The sequence below is a fragment of the Synchiropus splendidus genome, chromosome 17 (genome assembly GCF_027744825.2).
Source record: "Synchiropus splendidus isolate RoL2022-P1 chromosome 17, RoL_Sspl_1.0, whole genome shotgun sequence".
Lineage (NCBI taxonomy): Eukaryota > Metazoa > Chordata > Actinopteri > Syngnathiformes > Callionymidae > Synchiropus > Synchiropus splendidus.
Window position 1 is genome coordinate 8,304,983 of NC_071350.1, and position 14,301 is coordinate 8,319,283.

Here is a 14,301-nt window from a genome sequence, read left to right on the forward strand (position 1 = left end):
GCTTTGAACAATTTACTAATTTGAGGGCTTCAGTCTTTCACTGATCCTTCATTCATATTCTAACTCACTTTGTTCTTTAGATAAACAGTTTTAGTCACTGTATTGTGTGTATAAGCACACGTTTCAGTGTCCACAGTGCTATTTTAACAAAAAGTACTGCTATCACTTGCGCTTGCTTCAGCTGATGCTTTAACTTGAAGTCAAAAAAAGAAACAGAACCCTATCAATGTGCGAGATCTTAATTCATGTTTACTGTGATAGATATGAAGTGAAATTATTACAATCAGAGACAAACTCTACTCTGGATCTTCAGATTCACAAATCAGCAAATGAAAGCCAAAGAAAAAGGTGAATACTCATGTTTCACTATTCTGCACTTGTCATCTCCCTTTATCATCTGACTTTGCGCAGGAATACATTCAATGATATCGACATATATATTCAACATTTATGTTATTATAAAATAGTACTCTACAATTATTAATACACAGAAACTGACATTTGTGTACACAACTGGGTTCATGGACCCTCTAAAACCAGTGCAAAAGATGGCCAAGTTGAAACTATTAGTGCAACAAACAGTAACATGCTTCACATTTAAAAGAATTTGTTATGCTCTTAAATGAACTTCAATGGACAAAGTGATGATGCAATGTGCCACGGAGTCGGCGTCTGTGCACCACGGTCCAACTCTCTCCCAAAGAACTGCTAAATGGTGCTCTGTTTGGAAGCAGACATTTCACCACTGTGTCTCTCCTGCAGGGGAAGCACATGCAGAAGCTTCTGGCTCTTTTGGTGACAAAAAAATAGCTATTCATCAGAGAATCAAACAGTCCAGACATTGTTATTGTTTTACTGCCCGCGAAGACGCATGACATTTCATTTTCTTCATTCAAGCCAACAGGGGCTTCAACAATCAAGATAATTTGGTGAATCCGGATCAAGATCTGGGCAAAACAGAGGTCATGGGCTCGTGTCACGAGACATCCAGAAGGTTTAAAAAGAAAAATACTGTACTTCTGCTCTGTGAATTAAACGCTGATCATTTGGGGAGTTTAGGATGGGGAACTATTTCTGTCCATTGTTGAAGACCAAAAGGTGGCATTTGACTGCCTTCAGAAAGAGCTAACAATTGTTTTCCCAAAAGCATCCTGTTATTTAATCATGCCTGTAAGTGAGAGCCCGACACCCCTCCTACATCGCCCCCCCCCCCTCTCTCCTCCTCCTCCTCCACCAGTCATTCCCGCTCTGAGCCCTCCATCTCATTCAACAACTCTTGTAAGCCTCCAGGAATTCATTCTTGGAACCGGCCATGGAGTAAGCCATGCAAACACACACACACACACACCAGCAGTGTGACAAACGAGCACACAAACTGTTTGTAAATGACGTACAGTGTTGCACAAATACAGTGCACCAGGGATTCAATAACTTCTACTCACATTCCAACATTGTCATCCATCCTCACACTTCTAGCATTTGGGAAAAATGGATGGCTTCTTCTTTAGGGTCAAACGTATCAATTTAATTGGTCAAAGGGACATTGTTGATAAATGAGGGACACGGTAGTCACAAAAGGAGTGACACTCTCCTCTACCTGACTCAGTCAAGTACTGAAGAGAGGGAACACAAAGTCCACTTGAAAGACCCGTTTGTTTTTGTAGCTCAGTGCCGCAGGGATGCTCACTGGTCTGCCTGCAGGGCCAGGTACCAGTAGCACCAAGTCAACCAGCAGGTAAACAGGAGAAAGTGAGAGGCCATAAAGCAGGCGGATGAAGGGAAAGTTGGAGAATTGATGGTTAAAGGATGACTGGGAAAATGTCTCTTTATGGGAATGTTTTACTAGGCAGAGGGAAAACCTCCATCTGTTTGCCGAGAGGTTCAAAAGAAGCTCTGCATGTCTCTGCTTGCTGACGTATAAAAACAACATTCTAATGCAGATCTGAAAAAAAAAAATCGCACGGCACAAAGAGAGCAGAGACGTCCTGGACGGAGAATTTGGTAAGTAAACACAAACGCATCAGCCCTGAAGAGACTCTAGGACAACAAATGCAGGGGGAGGATGAGGTGAACCCCAGGGGGGAGGCGGCGCTACAGCGCAGCAACAGACCTTTGTGAGCTGGTAGACATGATCCTGAAGATCCAGACAGACCCCCCTATGACCTCGCCCACCTCCCTCTGAGTCAGCCCGGCTACCTGTCTGACTCACTCGGGCTCATTTCTCTGATGCTTTTCTAAACACCGGAGAGGAATGTCGAGCATCAGTGTGTGTGAAATGTTCCTCTCCTTCAGCGTCATCTCCACTCGCTGAATGTTTCTGATTGAATTTAAAGAAATCTGAGTCACTAGGACAGTGGTGTCTGCTTGGTCTCTGAATCATATTAGCGGCAGGACCACACAAACCGGTGACTGCACCCCAAATCCATGTGACACACTTAAACGTGACTCAGCAACATGATTAAGTGAATTCATTTTGTTAAACATCCTCCGTGGGAAAAAAAGTTGCACTTTTTATTTAGTTATTTATTTTATTTTTTGTATTTATGGCAAGAACTGAATGTACTGTATACTATTAAGATTTTTTTGGGCTATAATAATGCAATATAATGCAATACATTATATAGATGCTCATTTCATTTTTCATTTCAATTCCTCCCTAATTCGTGAAGCCAACTTCAAACAATATAATAAGTTTTTCCGACACACTTAACAAACTAATAAACACATTTGGTAGAAATGTCTGCAAGTATGTTATGTGATAATTATATATGCATTATAAATAAAGTGAAAATGTATAATTAATAAGAGTTTTCATAAACTTAAAAAACATTTAAAAAAAGACATAAAAAAGAAACTTTTTGCTGAATCATTCAGAAGAGGTTTGAGCCACAGACTAGTCACATATGACACCTGTCACTCCTAACCAATTTAACCGGCAGAGAGTCGGAATGAGAATCCAGACGTTCCCTTCCTAGGACCTCAGGGAAATGACCACAGGACAATGCCATTTTAACCTTTATTTGTAATAAAATAACTTTAAAATGATAATCTTGACAATTTTAAGACACTTTCAACATGTTTTAATTTATCGCCTGTGTGAGTTTGCTGCACACCACGTCTGATGTGCCATCTAGAAAAGCCATATTTATTCCATTTCAAATGAAGTTCCACATTTATTGTCCCCATCCATATCCAGTGTTTTGCACAGCAGCCATGCTGCTCCCCTCCCTCTTTTTCCCCTCTTCATGTTTCACCACCAGACTCGCCATTCGCCTTTGTCATTACCGGAGGAATGTCCTGGCCGAGAAGAGCATCTCATGTTTTATTGCAGCTTCTGAGCATGAATTCAAGGGCAGCGGGAGCAAAGAAAGAACCCAGACTGTTGAAACAGCGTATGCAAGAATCACAAAATGAATAAAAATTCCTTGGAATATTGGATTAAAATATAACATCGTAACTCAGCGCCACTCAGATGAGAGGGTGTGATGTCTGGATCTATGTCAGGGTTTTTCACTCACCTCCAGGCCACCTCTCTCCTCAGAGCAAGGACAAGACCAGGCCCGATTTCTTCTGTGAAGCTATGTGACAAGCGGCCTTTTAGAAGTGAGGGAAACTTCATGGTTGGAAATGGGGGAAGATCAAAAGACTAATGGTGCAGTAATAATAACTTATTGCCCCATGAACACCTCGTTCATCAGGACAGGCAGCGAAACTGTACAGCTGTAACTGCAGGGCCATTAAACACTCATCATCATATGATTCTGTCCGCTCTGCAGGCAGAGGAGAGAAGCAAACATCACTCTTCACCAGTCCTGCCTCAGAGAACACTTCATCTTTAGCTACACTACATCTGCACTGATGGATGAAATGGCCCTCACAAGACTGTGAGCATTAGAAGTATCAAGATAGAGCAGTTGAGGATCAATCTTCTTACATATATTGCAAATTCCATCACTCAAATCAGTTGACCACATGACAGCTCTAACAGAGGTGGACCAAGAGCTCACTATTTGGCCTGCTATAGAAAACCTCTCTGATGGTGCATTAATATGTAATGGCTGTTAGAGCATCGACTGTTGCAGTGCATTATGGGACAGGAGTGGTGGGAGAGGTCATTACTGGTGGGCAATAATATACCTTAATTTCATTATGAACATTTTAGTTTTCTTTGAAGCAGTGCTTTGACAATATAAACAACAATGCTGAACAATATACTGTTAACAAAGCTGAATCATTAAATTAAAGTCAAATGTTATTACAGTCTATTTCGTATGATCAAACAAATGTGCCTTATTTTTCCAAAACAATCCAATCATCTTCATGTGACTGCAGATAAAATAGAACCTTTTAAAATAAATAAATAATACTCCTAACAAAGGAAATCCTGAAAACAATTTGCTCCATCAGAAAAGAAAATATTTTAAATAAAAAGTCAGAGTGGAAGAATAGTAATGTTACACTCAAGAATATGAGGTATATCAAAATAAAAAAGGAAATAATTAATTTACAGAATGTTTCAATTAAACGGGATGTCATAAATTAAGGTTCATATTTGTATTTGAATATTAAAAACAAAATAAGTCAATCTGTGTATTCCTGCTTTATTCTTAGAGCTGGGTTTCAGCAGCACCTTTGGCCTGATATAGATCAAACCCATTGACTTTTTTTTTTGTTAAAAGGGAGAAATTGCTCACATTTTAAGTAGCAGCAAATAATATGGAATTAACTACACAAAGTAAATTGTAAATGAAACAAACTTAATCATCTTAAAAAAATGCTCTGCCCTAATAGTAAAATATCTTGAAAATAAAAGGTCAAAAAAAGTTAATAAGCCATTAAGTCAAACTGAATGATCAAGGAAACATGTATCAGGAAAGGAATGAGGAATATTTGAGTGAAAAAAATATTTAAAATGGACAAATCCCTGCCATCTTTAATAGCAGAAAATTATTTGGTATTAAGCATCGACAGTTAACGCCCAGTCAAGCTGCATGTGATCTGCACCAGGCACACCTGACAGCCTTTATTCACCACACAATTACATTAATAACAAATTAATCTGCCATATTTATAATCAATGATCTCCAAATCTTCAACTAACTGCTCCGTCTAACCTTTAGTGCAGCCTCTAATGTCCTCACAACATCTCAGATATTTTAATGTCCACAATTTGGCACTGACCACTATCATCTGGGTTGTGTATCTGTTTATGTGTCTTACACCAACCTCTATTTTAAGGACTTTATTTTCTTCCCTTCGGTAAGGCCTAGCGCAGACGACAGCGTGATGAAACCCTGACCCCGGCACGCTCCCTTTGAAGTGACAAGTGAGAGATGTGCCGCTCCAATACCAACTCCTTCAGACGCATTCTCAAATACCAGAAGTGGTCCTGTTGGCATGCTCGCCTTCAGGGCGCGCACAAACTGCAAAGGCACTCACACCCGCAAACACTTAGCAGGTAAATTAGCAGGTAATTGCTTATTAATACTATGATAAGTCTCTTCGCACCTTTTAAAGTCACTATCTCTGCATCGGATTGTCATGTTAAGGAGTGGAACATTGATTTAATTGTTACTGGAAGGCATGAGATGGAATTCTGGAAAAAAGAAGCTCTAGTTGTGGGGCATTTTCTGCAATCCACACATATAAACACTGGGGTGATAGTCCAACTGCAGCTATTTTAGAGAAGTACTTCCCACCTTGCGGCGCAGCAGACATCTCACTGTTTGTGTATAAGAATCCTGTGGCGACAGTCTCAATCAGACTGCAGATTTAAAGTGGTCTGTGCCGTGCCCTGCTGTCCAAGAGGGTAGGAAGACAAATAATGTTTGAGTCTGCGCATACGAGTATTCTTTTTTTGTTGAAGATTTGGCAATTATGATTAAATAAATGCATCACTCCCTTATATTCTGTCCTTATGTTCTGTTATTGTATGATACCCCACTATGAATTTAGTTCATATCGAAATTTAGCACAATTTTTCCATGTCAAATAAACAGTGTAGCTTCAACAGTTGAGCTTCGAATTATGGAATTATTGTAATACCAGAGTTCAATAAATAAAATAAAATAAAATAAATTGCAGTCTCATAGTGGGAAACAATGTGCCGATTTTCCCATTGTCTGTCTCAAGCCTCTGGTCGTGAGTTGCATGCGTGTCTGCAGCCTCAGGTGGGAGACCCCTGGCTGTTGTGAAGTGCATTCACCAGGTCGAGCATTGGAGCCTGCGAAGCTAATCTCTTAAATCCTCCTGCTCAGAGCAACAGACACCACGGAACTGATCTGAATGACAGCAATGCAGCAGGTTGAGTCGACTTCTGTTCCCAACTCTGCTGTTGAGGAGTCAAAGCAGCAATTTAAATGTTTCCAATCACCTTATAAATTCAGTTTTTGACAACTAAGGTGTCAAATAATTTTTTTACACCCTTAACACTGAATGGCTTATGACAGATTAGCAATTCATGCTATCTAGCTAAGATACAACTCAAAATCCATGCTGTACAGTAGGGCTGCAATGACTAGTCAACTATTATCGACTATTGAATTAGTCACTGCCTGAGTCTGCCTGTTGGGACTTGGCACAATCCACAGCAAGAGAAATGGGCCACGCTATGTGACCATTGCAACCCAATGGTTGCGCCACTTTGACCAATGGAGTATGGTACCATTACGGAACACATCAAATGACACATATCCTTTGACACTGTATTTTAAGCAATTTACAGTTTCCAAACAACATTTAACACCATACCAGATCTTACAACAATTTATAGACATTTTTTAAATGTATATTTATTTATTTCTATTCTATTTACAATACTCCAACCACACATGTTGGCATGTTCGCCAACCTTCATTCGTCCAATCAAAAAGATAGTCAGTGACTTGTTGACTAGTTGCAGCCCTACAGTACTGTCGATCTGCTGCCTTGCTTTATTGGGTGAGTCGACCACACCTGCAGTGACGCTAACCAGCCAGCCACCCCTGCAGGCCTCAGACAGTTCCTCAAAAAAACAGTCGATAGGATGGTACAGGGACTACCCCCGGCTACCACAACACAGAACCACATGAATACAGCAACTATCTGCACCTAATGAGCAGAAAATCTTCCTGAAATTGAGTACAAGCCCTCTCACACAAGCCGAGGTCAACAAGCAGCAGCCCAAGGACCGTTTTGGTGGCTGACACACGAACAACACTACTGTTGTTCTTCTTTCTTTTAAAAGGTTCTGTGGCCGAGTTTCACAGGAATGTTATTTTCTGTTTGGGACTTCTAAAAGAGGTTTCCCTGCATTACCAACCACAAACAAGGCTGACACTTCATCAGTGGACGTCCATTTCACGCTTGTTTTCTCCCCGAGACAATATTTTTACTTCACGTTAACTGTACGAGTGAATAGTTCTCTGTATTTTGTTAAGCGCGGTACAAAACACACATCAGCTTTGTAGAATAAATGTCGAGAGTTTTAAAGTAACTTGACCAGTGAGAGATGGAACATTTCTCGTGTTGTAGACTTCCTGTGCTTTTCCCTTTCAACATAACTAGCCATCATAAACAACTTACTGAGAAACCAGAGCAATGGTTGTGGATATTTAGCTATTTCCCACCCAGCATTGCAACACAATGTTAAGCACTATGGGGAGCAAGGTCATTTCAGTGCAGTTCATTAAAAGACCTCAGGACATGCATGATTTTATGAAATAAACATCAGTCGACCTTCCATCCTCACAGTAACATTTGTCATTGTGACACTCATGGCACTTCATCACGCACACCAATCAGACTGATGCTGACTGCAGGTGACTCTTTTGGTAAAGACAAGAAACCGTTCTTACAAATTTGAGGATGAAAATGTTACAATAATGTGCAAACTGTTTGCAATACATTAGAAACATACAGTGTGCATGGTTAACTTGTCTATCTGCACTTTATTTTCCCAGAACCCCACATTTATTTCAGTAAGTACTAAGAGGGGAACACACTATTTTTGTCCCTTTGAAAGATTAGTATAGCAAACATTGCCCGCTGTCTTCATCAATCTTGTACACTAGTGTAAATAGGAGATTTCATAACGCACAAATCATTAATTCAACCCAATAGAAAAGCTCAGCAATACAGCGGCATCTTAGGTTTGACATGGAGTATTTTGGATAATGAGCAATAGAATGTGGCTATGACATGCTGGTGGCATGACGCCACAAAATGCCAGACACATTGGTCCCTCTGGGGTTCCATGGTGATCCTCCTCCATCCTCCAGCATGCGTGAGTCTCTTTCACCCGCTCTCTTCATCCACGCGATACTAGGGAGGTCACTCTACATAGCATTTTTTTTGTGTTTCAGGCTAACAAAATTATCTATGAGCATGATATAATGCCAAAAAATAAATTATTAAATGTTTTAAAAATTGACAATGAAAGTTGTATTTCCACTGTCAGAATAATAAATATTCTATAATAAATTATCGTTCAGGTTCGTGATGTCTATGGTCAAGAAAGCTTTAGAAAGTTTTTGGGAAAATAAAAACCACAATGATCTTGGGGGACACTTTATGGGCCTGAATGTGTTCCTAACAAATTGTGACGTGAGATTAAGGAAATAATATTTGTGCTCATGACACATGAAAAGTACACCAGAAGACAAAGAAAGCCATTGATCTGCCTCACTGTGAATCTTGTGAGTTTTCTTTTTACAATTCTCCTAAAAGGGACATCTGGAAAGTACCTCTACGAACGGTGCCTCATTGGCAAAGCCAGGACTAACTTCCAGCTAATAACGCACACATGATTTCAGTTCAGCACATTGGAGCGCGATGGCGGAGGAAGATGGAGAGTAATTAGACTCCCGCATTCAAACGACTTGTTATCTCCGCATAGATATGGGGCGCTCAGACGATGGCTAACTTTAGCACCAGAGGAAATGGGAGGGAAAGGAGTAACTTGTCAGAGGCACAAACATGATTAGTACAGGAGACCCAAGACAGAAAGTTCCTCATCTAGTGATAATCTTTGCAGCCAGATTTCAAAAGTGGGGCAAGATTTGGGGTTGAAAAACATCAGCCCCGAGCAACTTCCCTCTGACCTTGAAACTTTGAGATGCAGCGATCAAAGTGACGAGAACCTGACAGACAAAGGGAGGGAGAATGACCCCGAAGGGGACGTGTGCAGCACCACAGAGACAGCAAAAAAAGATTTTTAAACGGCCTTCAACAAAACCTGGAGGTTTACTGTTCCATTAAGACATAAGTTAGTATGTCACATAGAGTCAGCAAACACAATTCAGAGTGTACAAATTCTTTTAGCAAACTAGGGTTGTTAAGACCCTGAAGTGATCCTCAGTCCATTTTAGGTCAAACAAATGCAATAATGTATCTAAAAAGTTGGCTCAACTACGCCAATTATTTCTGCATATTTTCAGTAAGACTCTTTCATTGAACCCCTGAAACTGATTCGATTAAGCAGAAGACTTGACAGTGATTCATGACCTCACTGGGATCTCCAGTGCACCATTGGGTCATCTTTGTTGAACATTCTTCGGTTTAGAGCGAGATGAATCCAATTTCTCAATGGGATTAGGCCGGAATTCTTGCTGCGCCTGATTTTCTTTTACACTATTTCAATATATTCTGACCAACTCTTCGTTGGTGCATTTATGCAACTGAGAATATAGTTGTAGTCCATTCATTAAACTGAAGAGTGATGCACTTAAGCAGGTTGAACAATACGGTTCAGCTGGATTGTGATGCTGTACATGCCAAATTACTTCCACACAACAGTTAATATGTACCTTTTATGGACTCTAATGTAAATACATGTGAGGTCAACATTGCAAACTGTCACTTTAACATAACCGTGGCATCCAACTAACCTAAACAAACTGCATGAAGATTTGTATTATTTTGCAGCACAGAGGGGCACTAAAAGGGTAAGCAGCCACGGCAGGAATGATAGGAAGAGCAGAGGAACAGTAACTTCCCTGTGTATATCCAGACCAGTCTTGTAAAGCTTTGAAAAGTCTCACACTTGTCTCCTCGAGTGGCCAGCAGAAGAATCTCCACTAACAGGAAGTGTTTAAATACAAGGGAAACCCGTTGAGGGAGAAATAAATCACAACCTCATGACAATGTTTTTGTCTCCTAATGTCCGAGGGACTGCGGGGGGTAAATCTGACCTCAGCAGTTCCTGTCCACTGTCAGACTGGCGCTGGAGTGGCCTCGGCTGTACTCTGATTTTACAGTTCAGTCCAGCGTCTCAGGTTCATTTGAGAGGAATAATAGAGCAGAGTCGCAGGCTAACATCTGGAAAACACTGACAATCTTTGAGGGAAAAATGTGAAAAGCAGCAGGTGGATAATGGAGAATTTGGCTGGTATTAAATACGGCAGTGTTTGGTTTTGATGGATTGATGAAACCTCTTGTGTCTTTTTGCAAGGTTTTCTTTTGATGCTAAGACACAGATTGTTTTCCCAGGAGGCAGAACCTCAGAATAGTTCCATTCCCTCAGGTTTAAATTTTATTCAGTACATTTGATGATTTGGACCATTTGAGGTGATCAAACAATGACTACTCCGAAAAAAAGAAAAAAAGCCAAGTGAGTCATACCAGAACACACCTGTCTTGACGCAAACAGGCAGCGAAAAATTAATTGACATTCCACCTACACATCCCACAAGTTAATAAGTAATAGTTCTCTCATTGTAACATACATTAGATGATGACACTTAATATCCTTATCGATGCATAAAAAATCTGAAGCAACAAGTGTAGTCATTTTTGATTGTGGACAATACCATGGCAACCACTCATTCCATACAGATGAAAAAAAAAATGACAATGATAATGAAAGAATTTATAAAAAGACACAACCATAATATTATAATCCTACAATACACATAAATTTTACTAGCAAAAACGTCAGTTAAAAAAACAGGATTACTGCACAATCAGGCCCAAGCCCTTTTGTAAGCGAGTGGAGTAGAATTAATAACCGTGGCTTTCTATTAGAGTCAACAAGTTCAGACACACACCAAAGACTCTGGCTGGCGGTGAGAGCCATTTTCGAAGTTAGCTTGCAGCGATTGCAGCGGCTTTCATGAGCAGGACTTCACAGAGGTGCCGTCTGTTTGGGTGAAAAGTCACTTCAGAAACGAAGCGGAAAAGAACTGGGTGATTATTAAAGATTACAGCTTTAATTCAGATCAGAGTGCTGGAAGTATGGAGGCCAGTTCCCCGCAGGCCTCCCTTGTTTTCATGAAATTATGTCTTCGGCAGTCATTTCCGTGAAAATTTTGCAGGCAAGACGAGTTGCCAGGAGCAGGTAGATCACTGTCAGGACAAAAGATGTTTTGAAGTTGACTCTCAATTAAAGCATGTTGTCGTGAGCCACGCTTTGTTTTGTGGATGTTGTAAACTTAATTTAAGTATAAAATTCTGCTCAGTCCAGAGAAGTGCATTGACTATCATGACAATTCCTCTTTAGATACAGTCCAAGTAAAAAGTACTGTAGTTTATCATACTATATACATGAGCATGCATTTGCCCATTTCAATTCTTCAAAATAATATCTTAAAGCAAAGAATCACACAATTTCAAAAGATGCTCTCGGTTATATAAAAAGAAGGAGGGGGCATAGGTGTGGTACAACACTTCCTGAATTGAGTGTTTTGTTTTTATTTGTAAAAAATGAAAAGATAATGGGAGCCCACAGAGGTTGACGATAGCAAAGGAACAAGATTCACTTTGGGGCCATTGACATTGGTTTATCTTCCAGCCAGCACGCATTTGAACCTGAACCTGTTAACATGCTGACCAGCCATGCAACTAATTATTTCCCCTCAGTATTCTATTACTGGCTGAATTTTTCAATCACAGATATACTGAAATACAGCTGCACGATGGTGAAAAAAACTGACAGTGCGATTTATTTTTCATTGCGATACTAACTACAAAGAGAACTCTCAGAGCCTGAGTAGTGATATTTGGAAAGAATTCTCACAAGTATACCAAGCAAGGTGTTATTTAACATTCTTTTACGTTTTTTTTGTTTACAAAATGAAGCCAAAAAAGATACAAATTATGAAAATCATGACGAGTCCTGGGAAGATAAAGTTCCTTTTATGCGAATATGGACTTCCAATAAACAAAATATGGTCTTTTGCTTGACTTGCCCTTTTTCAAATCCAAAACAGTTCTATATTTCTGATGTTTACTTTGTCTTAAATCCATTTTAATCATCCATCGAAGAGTCATCCGATGGTTCTTCCCTCACATGCATGAGCACAAGTCTGCCTGAGAGTTGTATGTTAATGAAATGGCAAACGTTCTCAGCCATCAGCCTCAATGCAAAGAAATAACTGATATGCTACCAACTGCAGAATGTAAAATGGGCTTGCTAGATTACTTCATTTGTCATTCAGACATTTAAGCATTTAACAGTATGGGCCTTAAATAAAGGTGTAAAATGTACAATTATGAATGGAAATTTAGAACCACAAAATTTTGCTACAGCATAAGAATTGATAGATGATATAAAATAAATTTTACATGAATAAATTTTACACCAAACAAAAGACTGCAGAGCATCACAGCGATCACGAATGGCAACTAGGGCTGAACAATTCTGGGGAAAAAAAATGTAATTGTGATTTATTTTGACAATATTGCGGTTCAGAATGCCATTTTTCGGCGGGGGGGCAGAAGGGTTGGGGAGGGAGTCGCCAAATTAATGTCTATGTTTCAAACAAAAAATCATTCAGGCCTAGAGCCAATGATCAAAGCCAGATGCTAAAAGTTTAGCTATAGGGAACATTGATGCTACATCGCTAAGCCAATCCACACCATACTAAGCAGAATCCTTCGGTTGTTGTGTCTCATCCATCAGTCGATGGACAGCAACGATCAAACATCAAAAGTCGAATTACAACTTAATTTTACATATGTCAGATGGAAAAACATGGGCGTTGACGTCATTAAGTTACGAAACCACCAAAGAAGACAGGATGGCATTGTGCTAAATTAGCCTAGCTGGCTGAACTCCATGTTAAGGAGGACTGACAGCAAGGATGTGCTGCCCTGATGATTCACATACAGTGAAAAACTTAGCATAGGAGCCCCATACATTGTTGATGAGAAGTCTGTAAACACACGTGCAGCATCCCTCTGAAAAATTTCAGACCCAACAAAGAAGATCTACTTTTAAACAGTGTAAACCCAAATAAAAACAGAGGACAACAATGAAACCTAATCCTTCACTCTTTGGAGCTTCACAGTGTTTAGTTTACAGTCTATTCCGAGTGTGTGTGTGGTGTAACACGAATCTCTTGTGGCCGTGCGAGTATCTATAGATCAGTGACGGGTTGAGTCTGAGTCAAATCTGTAAACAAGTTCCATCCCGAGGAGCAAGGCTGACCCAGGAAGGCACATCCGAATAGCCGGCTTCATCGTCTTCAAATGGCCAAAAGAAAACTCCTCGGCAGCTGCACGATGAATCCCCAATAAATCCTCCAAGGCCAAGAGCTTTGAATCTCAGTGAGGAAGTGAAGATGCAGGTGGCTGCCATGGAGTTTACTGCAACACATACTTTCCAGACGAGCAAAACAACAAGAGCCCCCACTCCCTCCTTCGCGTCTCCTGATTTCAAAGATGATCGGCAGGAAGGGGAGAAAGCACTCGGAAGCAACAGTCTTTTGTCGGAGGGCACTTTTGCATGAGGGAGAGAGCGTGTTTTGTTTATGGGACAACACAGTGTTGCCATTGAGGCTTTAATCAGAACTCTTTCTGGAGTCAGCTCTGAGTGACACCCCTCCTCCTCACCCGCTTTGGTTCCCAGTGAGGGAGCAAATAGGAGGAGGAAGAAGAAAGGAGCAGGGTAATGTGTGGGAAACGTCTCAACATCGTCGCCATGGCGGGCAGCTCTCAAACATGGCTTTAAATTAGGGGAAAAGAAAACACAAGCTATAAAAAGACTGTCCCCTAACTATACTTGTGCCTGCTAATTTGTCACCACTTGAAAAACAGAGGAAAAATAGCAACAGTTTTGAATCACACTACTTGAAAGTTAGTCTGTGAGGATGGTAGAATACTTAAACAACAAGGGAGATTTAGGTCATCGCCGTCGCACATACATCTTAACCATTGCGGGTGGAATCTATGGAGCTTGCTCACATTAGAGAGAAGCAGAGAGCAAAAAGCACAGAGTGTCTGGTTCTGGCTGGCTGGGGTCGGACCAGTGACAGCTGGGGCTTGAAAGCCTTACATCCAAAGCCAGGGCTTGCTGCCACTTTCTACATAGCAGTGCCGAGCTAA

At 40.5% G+C, this 14,301-nt stretch overlaps 1 protein-coding gene across 2 annotated transcripts in view; it reads right to left on the bottom strand.

The window, feature by feature from the left end:
- LOC128747908 (E3 ubiquitin-protein ligase RNF43) overlaps positions 1-14,301 on the bottom strand; it is a 74,893-nt gene that overhangs the window by 14,401 nt on the left and 46,191 nt on the right. The window lies entirely within an intron of this gene.